Genomic DNA, 12,153 nt, shown 5'->3' with positions numbered 1-12,153 from the left:
CCAAGAGACAATACCTGTCCAAAATCGAGTCCCAGACCAGCCGTCAGTTGTGGCAGGGCTTACATGCTATAAACGGGCTACAAAACTAACAGTGCATCCCTTCCTGATGAGTTTAACACATTGTCTGCATGTTTACACCCATCCTGAGAGCCTCCAATACACCTGAACCCACAGACACTGTTGCGGATGCAAGATCAGTCTTCCGGAGAGGGAACCTGCGGAAAGCATCTGGCCCAGATGGTGTCCCTGGCTGTGTCCTTAGATCCTGTGTAGGTGAGCTGGCAGGGGTACTTGCAGACATTTTTAACCTATCCCTGCTTCAATCTGAGGTTCCCACCTGCTTTAAGACCACTATTATCCTGATACCAAAGAAAAACAAGGCAATGTGCCTTAATGACTACTGCCCGGTGGCTCCGACATCCACCATCATGAAGTGCTTTGAACGGCTGGTTATGGCAGGCATCAACTCCAGCCTCCCAGACAACCTCGACCCACTGCAATTTGCCTACCGCTGAAACAGGTCTACAGTGGACGCCATCTCCCTGGCCCAACACTCCTCTCTGAAGCATCTCGACAATAAAGACACTTACATTAGATATTGTTTATTGACTACAGCTCCACCTTCAATACTATAATTCCAAGCAAACTCATCACCAAACTTCGAGACCTGGGACTTAACACCTCCCCCCACCACCTTATTCTGGCTTCTGCCCTCTTCCCTTGCAGTCCTGATGAAGGGTCTTGACGCCAAACGTCAACTATTTCCCTCCGTGGATGCTGTCTGACCTGCTGAGTTCCTCCAGCACTTTGTGTGTCATCTGTATGAACTGTATGCAGGACAAGTTTTTCACCGTACCTCAGTTCATGTGACAATATAAACCAATTCCAATTTCCAATCCCAATATAAATGCTTATTAAGCATCCCATCTCTTCATGGTGGAACACTTGGATGACCTGACATCTATCCCATGAGAAAGGAAAGCAGGACATCTACAACATGCATCACAAAGACCTTCAGCCCATTAATCATGGATCACTTTATGCCATACTTCAGTGAAAAACCTCTTATCGCTTCAGTTTTTCAGATCACACACCAGACTTCTCTGCCTTCCCCTTGATCAGGTCGGCAGGTCAACCTTCTTGGCTTCTGCCTGTAGGACTTTGCTCTTCTGTATAGCACAGTAATGCAGGATAAAGATAACAGTTTATTTCAGATTCAATAAGAGGACTGCAAAATAATATGCTGACAAATTACAAACCTGTTTTAACACCTCAAGTGAGCACTCCACCAATATTTGGGCCGAGGCTTCAGTCTCACTGTTTCCTTACCATCTGCGTTTAAAGATTTCTAACACGTTTCAGGATGCAACGTCTCAGTGGAACTTCATTTTTCCCCAAGTGTCCAAAGCGTAATGGCATCTACCCAGCACTGGGGAAGGCTGCTATCTTATACAGAGAATTAATTTATATAGTGCAACAGGAGGTTATAACATGGGGAGGCCAAGCAAGAGAATGAAGGGCCGATTTTCCCACTCATGGACCACAGGATGGCACTTCACATGTTAAAAAACAGAGATAACTAGTCTCAAGTCTCGCAACTGTTGCATTGTTCAGACTCTGGCTGTTTGGTAGTTGCACTGGGAGCATGCTCTGTTTGTATTTCCATCTGAAGGGCCAAGAGATGCTCAGTTGATGTAGAAATGCCTGTCACAATCACTCAGACTCCACTGAAAACCATCACCACTGACTGTGAATGCATCATCTGCCCAAACTAGTAATTCCAGCTATCACTGCTCCTCTATAACACTGGCGTAAAAGATTAGAGTGGACCAGGTTTCACAAGCTGACAGGCTATCCTCTGCACAGGGCCGAGCATTCAGAACCAATTCTGCACAGTTTCTGATCTGCTGCTCATGGAGATTTGTGTGGCTTTGTAAACAATCCATATTACAGAAATACCATCTTCATTGCCTCTTCTAACTTCCAAACCAATGCAGGGTCATCCTGATGAATACACACTGTAGTTCTAAAGCTCCAAGAAACTTCCTAACTCAAGCTGCATTTAAACCTTCGTAGCTGATCATAACCACATGCAGCTTTTGCTACCAACCTTGCTTCTAGCACACGACACTTAAGAACATTACTTCAATACTTTCTTTGAATATCACATTAGGCAGACTGCATCCCCACCATTGAGTGTAAATATACTAAAGTCTCAAATGGTGGAAAAATATCACAATATAGTTCATCGTACTGATTGAGGAATGAGACTTGCATTCTAACCAGACTTGCTTTGACAATAACATCTCATATTCTAAAGTCCTTTCTTTCTCTGCTCAATAAAAATCTGCAACATCTCAAAAAGTAATAAACAGGGCAGAAGCAGATCAACACGTGCATATGGACATAAAATACACCAGCACACGAGCACAATATCTTTTGCTTGGTCAGTGCCTTGTTCTGTGTGTTTCAAGGCGGTTGATGAGACTACTGTAGGAAGTTCAGGAGGTGCTTGGGGGGTGGGGCAGTTGTGTAGTTTTGAAGGTGGAGCGCTCCTTCTGATGTTTACCCTGGGATTCAGTGTGCTCCTAATGAAGGGATTTGAGCTCATTATCATCCCAAAATCCTCCTCCAACAGGACAGGGTCAGTGGAGATGTAGCACTTTTTCCAAGGAGGCTTTGAGAACGTCCTTGTATATTTTCCTCTGTCGACTTACTCTCCAATGATGGAGCTTGGAGTAGTGTCTGCCTTGGAGATCTAGTGTCAGGCATGTGAGTGACATGGTCTCCCTTTTGGAGCTAACTGAGTATCATTAGGGCTCCAATGCTAGGGATGGTGGTCTGGGAGAGGAGGCTGACATTGGATTATTCTTCCTGCCAGTGGATCTAGAAGATTTTGCAGAGGCAGCATTGGTTGAGTCTTTCCAGCGCTTTGAGAAGCCTGCTGTTGGTAGACAGGCCTCCATATCGACCAGGGGCTTTTTGCCAAGTCTGAATTATTGATCTCCAAACACTTCTCTCATCAGCTGGCTGAAGCCCCTGTTAAAGCACTGAGGAGCAAGATGAAGATCACCACTGTCTGCCTTCATTGAGACATGGGAAGTAGTTGATGTATTCCAAGGTCCTCTTATGGACATATAGGTTGGGGAGCAGCATTTTTATTGGGGTGGTTTGTGGGGCGGGGGGGGGGGCACAGGGGTGCAGGTTGGTAGAGGATATTTGTTTGGCAGATACTTAGTGCAAGGCCCATTCATATTTTTCAATGACCAAGTCGACGATGACTTAGAGCATAGCCTTCAAATGTGTGCAAGTGCAAGCGTCATCAATGTACTACAATGCCAGGAGTCAAGTTGGAGTGACCTTGGAGTGGAAGCTACCAGGGTTACATTAACACAAGCAACCACATGCACGCGTTAAAAGTATTAACACATAAATATGCATCCATGCAATCTCATACATGCACAAGTGCACATATGCACACACGTACACTCTAAATACATCATCTCACAGAACCACAAGCATGCAAACACTCTTACACAACGACAAGCAAAGATAGATTAATATCCGGATATAAAAACACACAAAAGCACACAACTAAATGAACCTATACAAAGTAAATTGCCATCTCCGCAAATTGAGAATATGCTCAGAGGAGCTAGAGATTCATAAAAACCTTTTAACTCCATTGCATTGTATTAATTCCCATTAAAATACTTGGTTTACAAATCTAATTGTTCCCATATCAAAATTCTTACCTATTGTAAGATGAAAAAGTTAATCAAGAAAACATACGACTGAAGTGCAATCATGTAGGTAATGGCTATGCCTAACGTATGTAAAATCACTCTGCTCAGGAAAACAATCCCTTCTTTTAGTCAAACAGCTGCTTAACAGCAATTCATTTGCCTTATCCAGGTGGTTATAATTAAGATTGTGCCATAGTAGAAGTACTGTATAACAAACATATTCCCTCACCAGTGTATAGACCGCAGGCCTGCTATTAAAAATAAAAGAAATTGCCATTTTGACCATGTGGATTAAAAATAGCTTTCCCTGAATTCCAGTAACCTTGATATTTTTCCAATTCTATGGCTAGGTTTCTTTATTCATGAGAGTTGGGGGCATTAAACAAACAGAATACCTCATCAGCCAAGTTCCTCTACCTTGCCCCAATAATGAGGAACTGAAAAACTCATCCTAAAATGCAGAAAAAGATTTTTTTTAAAAAGTGACAATTCTGGAAATGCAAAATAAAAGTCCTCACTCTCACCTCCGAATCAAAAAATTGTGCGTTCCAGTCTCACTTTTTTTTATACATATTCATTGAAGGGATTTGGGCTTCACAAGCTGAGCCAATATTTCATTGCCCATGAGAAGGTGGTGGTGAGCTGACTGTGAACCACTGCAGTTCTTGAAGTGTGGGTACACCCACAATGCTGTACATGCTTAAGCAAAAAAATACTACATATGCTTAAGCAGAAAATCCAGGCTGACATGCTAACTCCGGCGGCACAATGGTACAGCTGATAGAACTGCTACCTCACAGCTCCAGTGGCCCGGATTCAATGCTGACCTTGGGTGCTGTCTGTGGGAGTTTGCACGTTCTCCCTATGATGGCACGGATTCTCCTTAGTGCTCTAGTTTCCTCCCAAATCCAAAAGCTGTGCGGGTTGGTAAGTTATTTGGCCATTGTAAATTACGTCTAGAGATCACCAGTCTTGATGAACTGGAGGAAGGGGAGAGCTATGTTTGCTCATTACATGATATCTTTAAAAAGGTGGATTACACTAAGAATGTGAATCCCAATTGGTCTGTGTGGAATTGATTAGATTGTGGTGAGAATATGTCACAGCAAAAATTAATAGGGGAAATGGGATTAGTCTGTGAGCCAGCATAGACCTAATGGGTTGAATAGCCTCCTATGTCATAAAGAACTTTAAACTTTATTTATAGAGCATGGTAACAGGACCTTCCAGCCCAATGAGCCTGCGCCACCCAATTCCACCCATGTTAACCTACTAACCCGTATGTCTTTGGAATGTGGGAGGAAACCGGAGCACCTGGAGGAAACCCACAGAAGTCACAGGGAGAATGTATGAACTCCTTACAGACAGCGGTGGGAATTGAACCCCGATTGCTGGCGCTGTAATAGCGTAACACTAACCGCTATGCTACCGCGCCACCCCCGAAACTCCAGAAGGGGGATTTGAACCCATACCCATGGACCAGTAGGCAAGGCACCCAAGTATAAGACAGCTCACTTAACCTCTACACTACCACACCCATACTAAAGCACATGCTGGACTAGTATGGGGATTGAACCCACAACCTTGGCGTTATTAGTACCACGCTTTCACCAACTGAGCTAACTGTCCCGCATAAGTACAGACGAACTGGGGAGTGCTGCATCATCTTACAGAAAGTGTTAAACAGAGACATAAAATATCCTGCAACACCACGGCATTCAAAAAGAAAAAGATGGCTTCTCTCAGGGCCTGGGCCAATCCACAAAACTGTACCTGGTAATTACAATGCTCTTTGTGGGATCTTGTTGTGTGCAAATTGATGGTCTCAATTCTAGGGAATATACTTCATTCGTTGTAAAGCACTTCAGAATATGCAGAGATCTGTTTTAAAATGCTGATGGTCTTAGTACAACCTTGGTGCCTGCCTGGTTATCACTCCTAATAAAGCACTGCTTTGGAAAACGAGATGAACCAGAAGTAAACAGAAAAGGCGAGATGATAACTAAGTGGCAAGAAATATCCAAGGGTTAAATGGTTCTTCAGCTTGAGAAAAACAACTCATTGTGATAGTTGGCATACCACTTCAACAGCACCCCTAATGTAGTTTGAATAATATGTTTCTCACTGGTGTGAAACTTAAGGACAGACCTGAAGGACACACTTTCTATTGAAGACATTTCTTTAGTGTCTTTATCTAACAAAAAGTAATGCAATCATTTTTCATTCTGAAATAACTCAGAGTTGGTAATCACATTGAAACCTGTCATTTTGGGTCTCTCTGCCCTCTGATGAGATCAGTTGGAGGAGAGAATAGCATGCATCCTGCAGTAGCCTCATTCACTGTAGTCAGAACTGGCAACAGATCCATCTGGAAGCAAATCTACAGCGTTGGAGGTCTTGGAATAAAACAACCAGATGGATATTTCTATATGTTGACATAGTACTGGGTTTTCATCAATAAAAGCTTCTATTTTACATAGCACATTTAACCTGGTAAAACACCCCAAGGTGCATCACAAGGGATACCAAAAAATAACATTGACATTGAGCCACAGAGAAGTATTAGGACAATTGCCAAGATTGGTCAAAAAGATCATTTTCAAGATTATCTCAAGAGGCAGACATGGAGACACAAGAGAATGCAGATACTGGAATCTGGAGCAATCTGCTGGAAGAACTCAGCAGGTCGAGCAGCATCAGTGTGGGGGGGCGGGAGGAATTGTTGACGTTATGGGTCAAAACCCTGAATCACGGCTGGTAATTGGTATTTGGTTTATTATTATCACATGTACCAAGATACAGCGAATAAACTTTGTTTGCATGCCATCCATACAGATCATTCCAAGACATAAGTAATCGAGGTACTACAAAGAGAAAAGCAATAACATAATGTAAAACACAGTATTACAGTTATCATTACAGAGAAAGCATAAAGCATAGTGCAGGTAGACAAATAAGAGTTCATCTTTATCATACAAGAGATGCGTTCAAGAGTCTGGAGAAGGAAGATAACCAGCATAAAAAGAGACTGAGCAAAAAAGCAAGCTGCTGGAGGAACTCAGCAAAGGGATAGTTACCTCAACCCAAAACATCGACTGCCCTTTTGCCTCCACAGATGCTGCCTGACATGCTGAGTTTTTTGCTCCAGATCCAAGCATCTGCAGTCTCTTGTGTTGCGAGAGAGGAGAGGGGGAGTGGTGAGATGGGGCCAGTAGGTGATCGGTAGACCAAAGAGGGGTGAGGGATGACAGGCAGATGGGGCCAGGTTGGGGAGGGGGTGATGTGGAGTTGGAAGGCAAAGGCAGCTTGATGATAGATGCAGGAAGGTGGAGACAGCTGCTGGACTGTTAAAATTGGGAAAATATAGGGCTACCAGTGCCAGAGCCTGATAAGTGAGGAAGATAATGGGAACCATTGGGGGGGGGGGTGGTGGTGGGGGGAGGTGATGGGCAGAGAGAACCAGGTGGGGGAAGGGGAGAATCAGAGAATCAGGCAGATAAAATGTGTGGGTAGTATGTGGATGGAACCAGGAGGTTCAGGGAAGAAATTCCAGAGCTCAGGTGAATGAAGCCTGATGTTGGTGGAGTGATTAAAACCCGAGATGCCCAAGGGACCACAATATCATGAAGAGTTGCGAGACTGGAGGAAATTACAGAGACTCAGAAGGGATGAAGTTGTAGAGGGCTTTGGAAAGAAAAATAAAAATTTTAAAATCCAAGCATTTTTAAACAAGGGCCAATGCTAGTCCTGGAAATCGGGACTGATGGATGAGCCAGGTGGGATTTAAGTCATATACAGAGGTGTGGGTAGTTTATGGAGGGTGGAAAATGGGAGTCTGTCCAAGAATAGTCGTCTAGAGATAAAGGCAAAGAAAGGGTTTCAACAACAGATAGACTGACACAGGGATCAAGTCAATGGTTACATTTGCTGAAGTACACAGTCTTGGTGATGCCCAGGGTGACGTTGAATATTCATCTCAGGATCGAAAATAACAACAGGGTTGCAGGATTTAGTTTGGCCCCATACATTTGCCAGGTAGACAGATGGATGGGTACTTCAATGTCCCTCAACAGGAGTGGATTGGTTGCACAAGAACAGAGTAGAACGTACGTTGAAGAGTTGCAAACTAGGCTTGTGTCACATGCTGAGAGAACAACATGATAAATCTATTCAACTTATTCATATCAAGCTAGCTATCACAGACGCACTATCCACAGATAGTCCTTGTGGAGATAAAGACCAGACTATACTGAGGTTAGAAACAATCTACTGGAGGAACTCAGTGGGCCAAGCAGCATCCATGGGGGGGACAGGAATTGTTGATGTTTCAGCTTGAAACCCTGCATCAGGTCCTGATCAACCTTGGTCTTGACCTGCTGAGTTCCTCCAGCAGATTGTTTGTTGCTCCAGACTGCAACATCTGCAGTCTCTTGTGTCTCTGATACCATGGTCACCTCCATTAACACATGTGATGAATGGAATAGGTTAACAGGTTGAGTAGTACAAAACCTGGATGTGTAATAATATTCCTCAGCCTTGCATTACCATCAATCCAGGCACTAATCCTGGTTTGCAGAACAATGTCCAAATTTCCATCACTCTCTAACCTGCAGAACTGTTTCCTAACTTAAGCCATAATGAGACCTGGCCCCAGCTTTCAGGCTATTACCCTGGTCCTAAACTTCTTTTTCAGGAAGTCTCTGTCTCCAACTTAGGAGGCAAACTATCCACTGCTTTCTACTATAAATCGATGGAGTCCCATAGCTACCTCAATTACAACTCCTCCACCTGGTCTCCTGTGGAAATGCCATTCCCTTCTCTCAATTTCTCCATCTCTGCCACATCTGTTCTCAAGATGTGCCCTCTTGAAATGCCCTCCTTCATGAGGATACATGGTTTCCCCTCTACCGTAGTTGATGGAGCTCCCACATGCATTTCCTCTATTTCCCACATTTCCATCTGCTTTCAATCACCCCACCTTTCTTCCCAGAGATCCCCAGGTCCTCATCTGCCACCCCACTAGTCTCTCCATCCAGCATATCATCCTTCGCCATTTCCACCAGCTCCAATAGGATCCCACCACCAGTTACATCTTCCTCCCCCAGCCCCCATCCTGGCTTCTACTTTCCCCAGAGACCACTCTCTCCAGGACTCCCTGGTCCACTCATCCCTCCCCAAGCACTTTTCACTGAAATTGTAAGAGGTGTAACATTTGTCCTTACACCTTCTCCCTCACCACCATTCAGGGACCTGAACAGCTCTTCCAGGTGAGACAAAGATTCCCATACACCTACTCCCCTTGTCTACTGCATGTGGTGCTCTTGATGTGGCCTCCTATACACTAGTGAGACCAAGCATAGGCTAGGCAACCACTTTGCAGAGCACCTGCACTCTGTCTAAAATGGTCATCTTGAGCTTCTGGTTGCATGCTATTTCCCACACTGACCTGTCTGTCGTCATCTCCTCCACTGCCACAGTGAGGATAAATGCAAACTACAATAACAACACCTCATATTTGGCCAGGGTATTCCAATTTTGGGTAACCCACACTCCGTGTTGCTTTCCATTTCCACCAACCAAGGTCACTCACTCCTTGGTCACCTTTTCCATTCTCCCTGGACTCATCACCCTCTTGCACCTGGTTCCATCTGTGCATCATCCCTCTCTTACCTGGTCCCACCTATCAACCATCAGCCTGTGTCACCCCTTCTACACACTGGCTATCTTCCCTCCACACTCTCAGTCCTGATGCAGGGTCTGAGGTACAATCCCTTTGCCTCCACAGATGCTGTTTGACCAACTGAGTTCGTCCAACAATTTTGTTTTGCTCCTGAATTTCCCAAACTGATTTTTCTCTTCCTAGCTTCAGAGTTGTATCTTCTTTTGGATACCTCTCCTCTATAATTAGAATGATTGTGCCTAACCCTCCAATTTTACCAGTGGCTCATGAAATTATAGGTCCTAGTCCCAGTTTTACCCAACCAGTGAAATTACCATATCCCTTTTTGCTTCCCCTTAATACAAGCATCCATCAAATCATTGTTTCACCTTCCAAATTTCACAGAAAACTAGCCCCCTTTGTGCTGCTTCTGATTTGTGCTTCTGCTTCTTGCTATTTTCTTTTTATACTCTACATTGTGGGAGTACATTCAAAGGACTGGACTGCTTCAAGGTTGCAACTCCCATTTCAGTAATTAGAAGTGGGCATTAAACAGTGGACTTGTCAGTATTTCCCACATACCATGAATGAAAAAAAAATTATGCTCATACAAACAATTCACTTAAATGGCTGCTAACCACCTTTATTCTATGACATTAACTGAAATGTTTATAAATTTATAATGATCACTCTTTTGAGAACCCCGTAATTATAACAGTGAGTGGCAGAAACAATGTAGAATGCAGAGTTAGCCAGAAAGCACATACTATCTGCAACATAAACATCGACAGTTTTTGGTGCGTGGGAAGATGTGACAGCCTGATGCTATTTGCTTCCAATTTAAAGTCTTGTAAACGTGTTCCCAAGGTATTATTCCTCAAAGGCAGTCATCAGCAATTGTCCAGGTTTAAACTGTAATTACCATCCCTTGTGGCTGAACACAAGTCCAACAACCACCCCACCTCCTAACATAACTAGTTGAATAATATGTGATACACCACAGTGAAATGCTCTAATAGTCCTTTGTTTCTTTTGGATTGAAATAATACTAAATCAATTATATGCTATGTTGTGTATTTTGCTGCTTCCTTAACTATCAAAAAAGCACAAACAGTAAATGAAGGAAAAGAAAAATATTTCTACCAATGTTTTACATCATCGTCTGATACTCAAGAAAAAAAAATAGTTCCAGCAAGGTAGCTGTTCAGTGTGATTGTCCTGAACTTTTATTGATGTGGACTAAATTTCAAATGCAAAGATGATCACAATAAAACAAGGGGTTTCATGGAAGGAAGAAAACAAAACAAAACTACGTACTTATGAAACTGGTAATTATACCAAACAGTTCTTGTGTGCATTTCAGAAATGAATTAAATAAACATGGGGGGGAAACAACACACCAGGAATCTGCAAAAGGATTACAACAATGTAATACAAACTACATCAAGTCTGCTCTTGTATGGAAACTCAACTGCTTGCATTGAACATTTAAACCAAATTCCTATCCTTTACATTCAGACATGTGGAGAGGATTAGGACAACTGCACTAGCACAATAGCAGTAGAACACTCAATTAACCTTTTTTTAAAATGTTCTCCTGGCCTATACTCTGTCATTTCTGCCTTTTTTAATGCTTACTATAGTTGAAATTTCTCATCATCATAATCTTTTTCTTCACTTTGCAGAGATAAGGAAGGAAAAATAACACGTAAAGGTTGCAAAGCTAAAACTGAAATGGAAAATTTAGATAATGGAACATTTGCTATGAAATGTAGGGTAAACAGCAGCTTTTAAAAGGTTGCAGCCAATACATTAAGCCGAGTTTATCTGCCAGATGCTGACAGCTCCACAGTGCACTTACAGCCTTCCTGCTTTCTCCCTTAAATGTGATTCTTTCTGCACATTAAAAATCACAGCCAGAGGAAGAGCTCCAAGGTGGATCTCACCTGACCTGCAATATAATGAACAACTAGACAGTAAGGAGTTTTTCCACCTGCTCTCAGATAAGTCAATCACTCAGCCATTGGCATGTGCTACCACCCTTTCATTCCTGCCAGTATCAGGGTTTCTGAATACTTACCATTAGGACTGCAATGGTTCAAGGGATGTCACCATATCAGGGCAACTAGAAATTAAGCAAATAATGCAGTCTGACCACAGCCACCCATGTGCCAAAAATACACAAGACAGCCAAGGGTTAAAACTTAAGAAAATCCTAGAACACAGGTAGATAGAGTGGTGAAGGCGGGTTATGGCACGCTTGCCATCATCAGCCGAGGAAATGAGTACAAGTGTTGTTCCTTAGCCATGGGTGCGGTGCCAGAGGACTGGAGGATAGCTCATGTTGTTCCATTGTTTAAGAAAGGCTCGAAGAGTAAACCAGGTAATTACAGGCCAGTGAGCCTGACATCAGTAGTGGGTAAATTATTGGAAGGTGTTCTGAGAGATAGGGCATATAAGTATTTGGACAGCCAAGGGTTGATTAAGGATAGTCAGCATGGCTTTGTGCGTGGTAGATCGTGTTTAACGAATCTTGTGGAGTTTTTTGAGGAGGTCACTAAGAAAGTAGATGAAGGTAAGGCTGTGGATGTTGTCTACATGGACTTTAGTAAGGCCTTTGACAAGGTCCCACATGGGAGATTAGTTCAGAAGGTTCAGTCAATGGGTATCCATGGAAAGGTATCCATGGAAACTGAATTCGAAATTGGCCGAGTGGGAGAAGACAGAGAGTGGTTGTGGATGGTTGTT

At 43.2% G+C, this 12,153-nt stretch overlaps 1 protein-coding gene and 1 non-coding gene across 7 annotated transcripts in view; both read right to left on the bottom strand.

Annotated features, from left to right (window-relative positions):
• The window catches only part of sobpa (sine oculis binding protein homolog (Drosophila) a), a 210,648-nt gene that overhangs the window by 103,139 nt on the left and 95,356 nt on the right, over positions 1–12,153 (bottom strand). The window lies entirely within an intron of this gene.
• trnai-aau (transfer RNA isoleucine (anticodon AAU)) lies at positions 5,301–5,375 on the bottom strand. Its single transcript has one exon. It is a non-coding gene; the product is annotated as a tRNA-Ile (tRNA).

Source organism: Pristis pectinata, chromosome 10 (genome assembly GCF_009764475.1).
Source record: "Pristis pectinata isolate sPriPec2 chromosome 10, sPriPec2.1.pri, whole genome shotgun sequence".
In the NCBI taxonomy this organism is placed as follows: Eukaryota; Metazoa; Chordata; class Chondrichthyes; order Rhinopristiformes; family Pristidae; genus Pristis; species Pristis pectinata.
The sequence above is the reverse complement of the archived record's forward strand: the minus strand, read 5'-3'. Positions and strand labels throughout refer to the sequence as shown.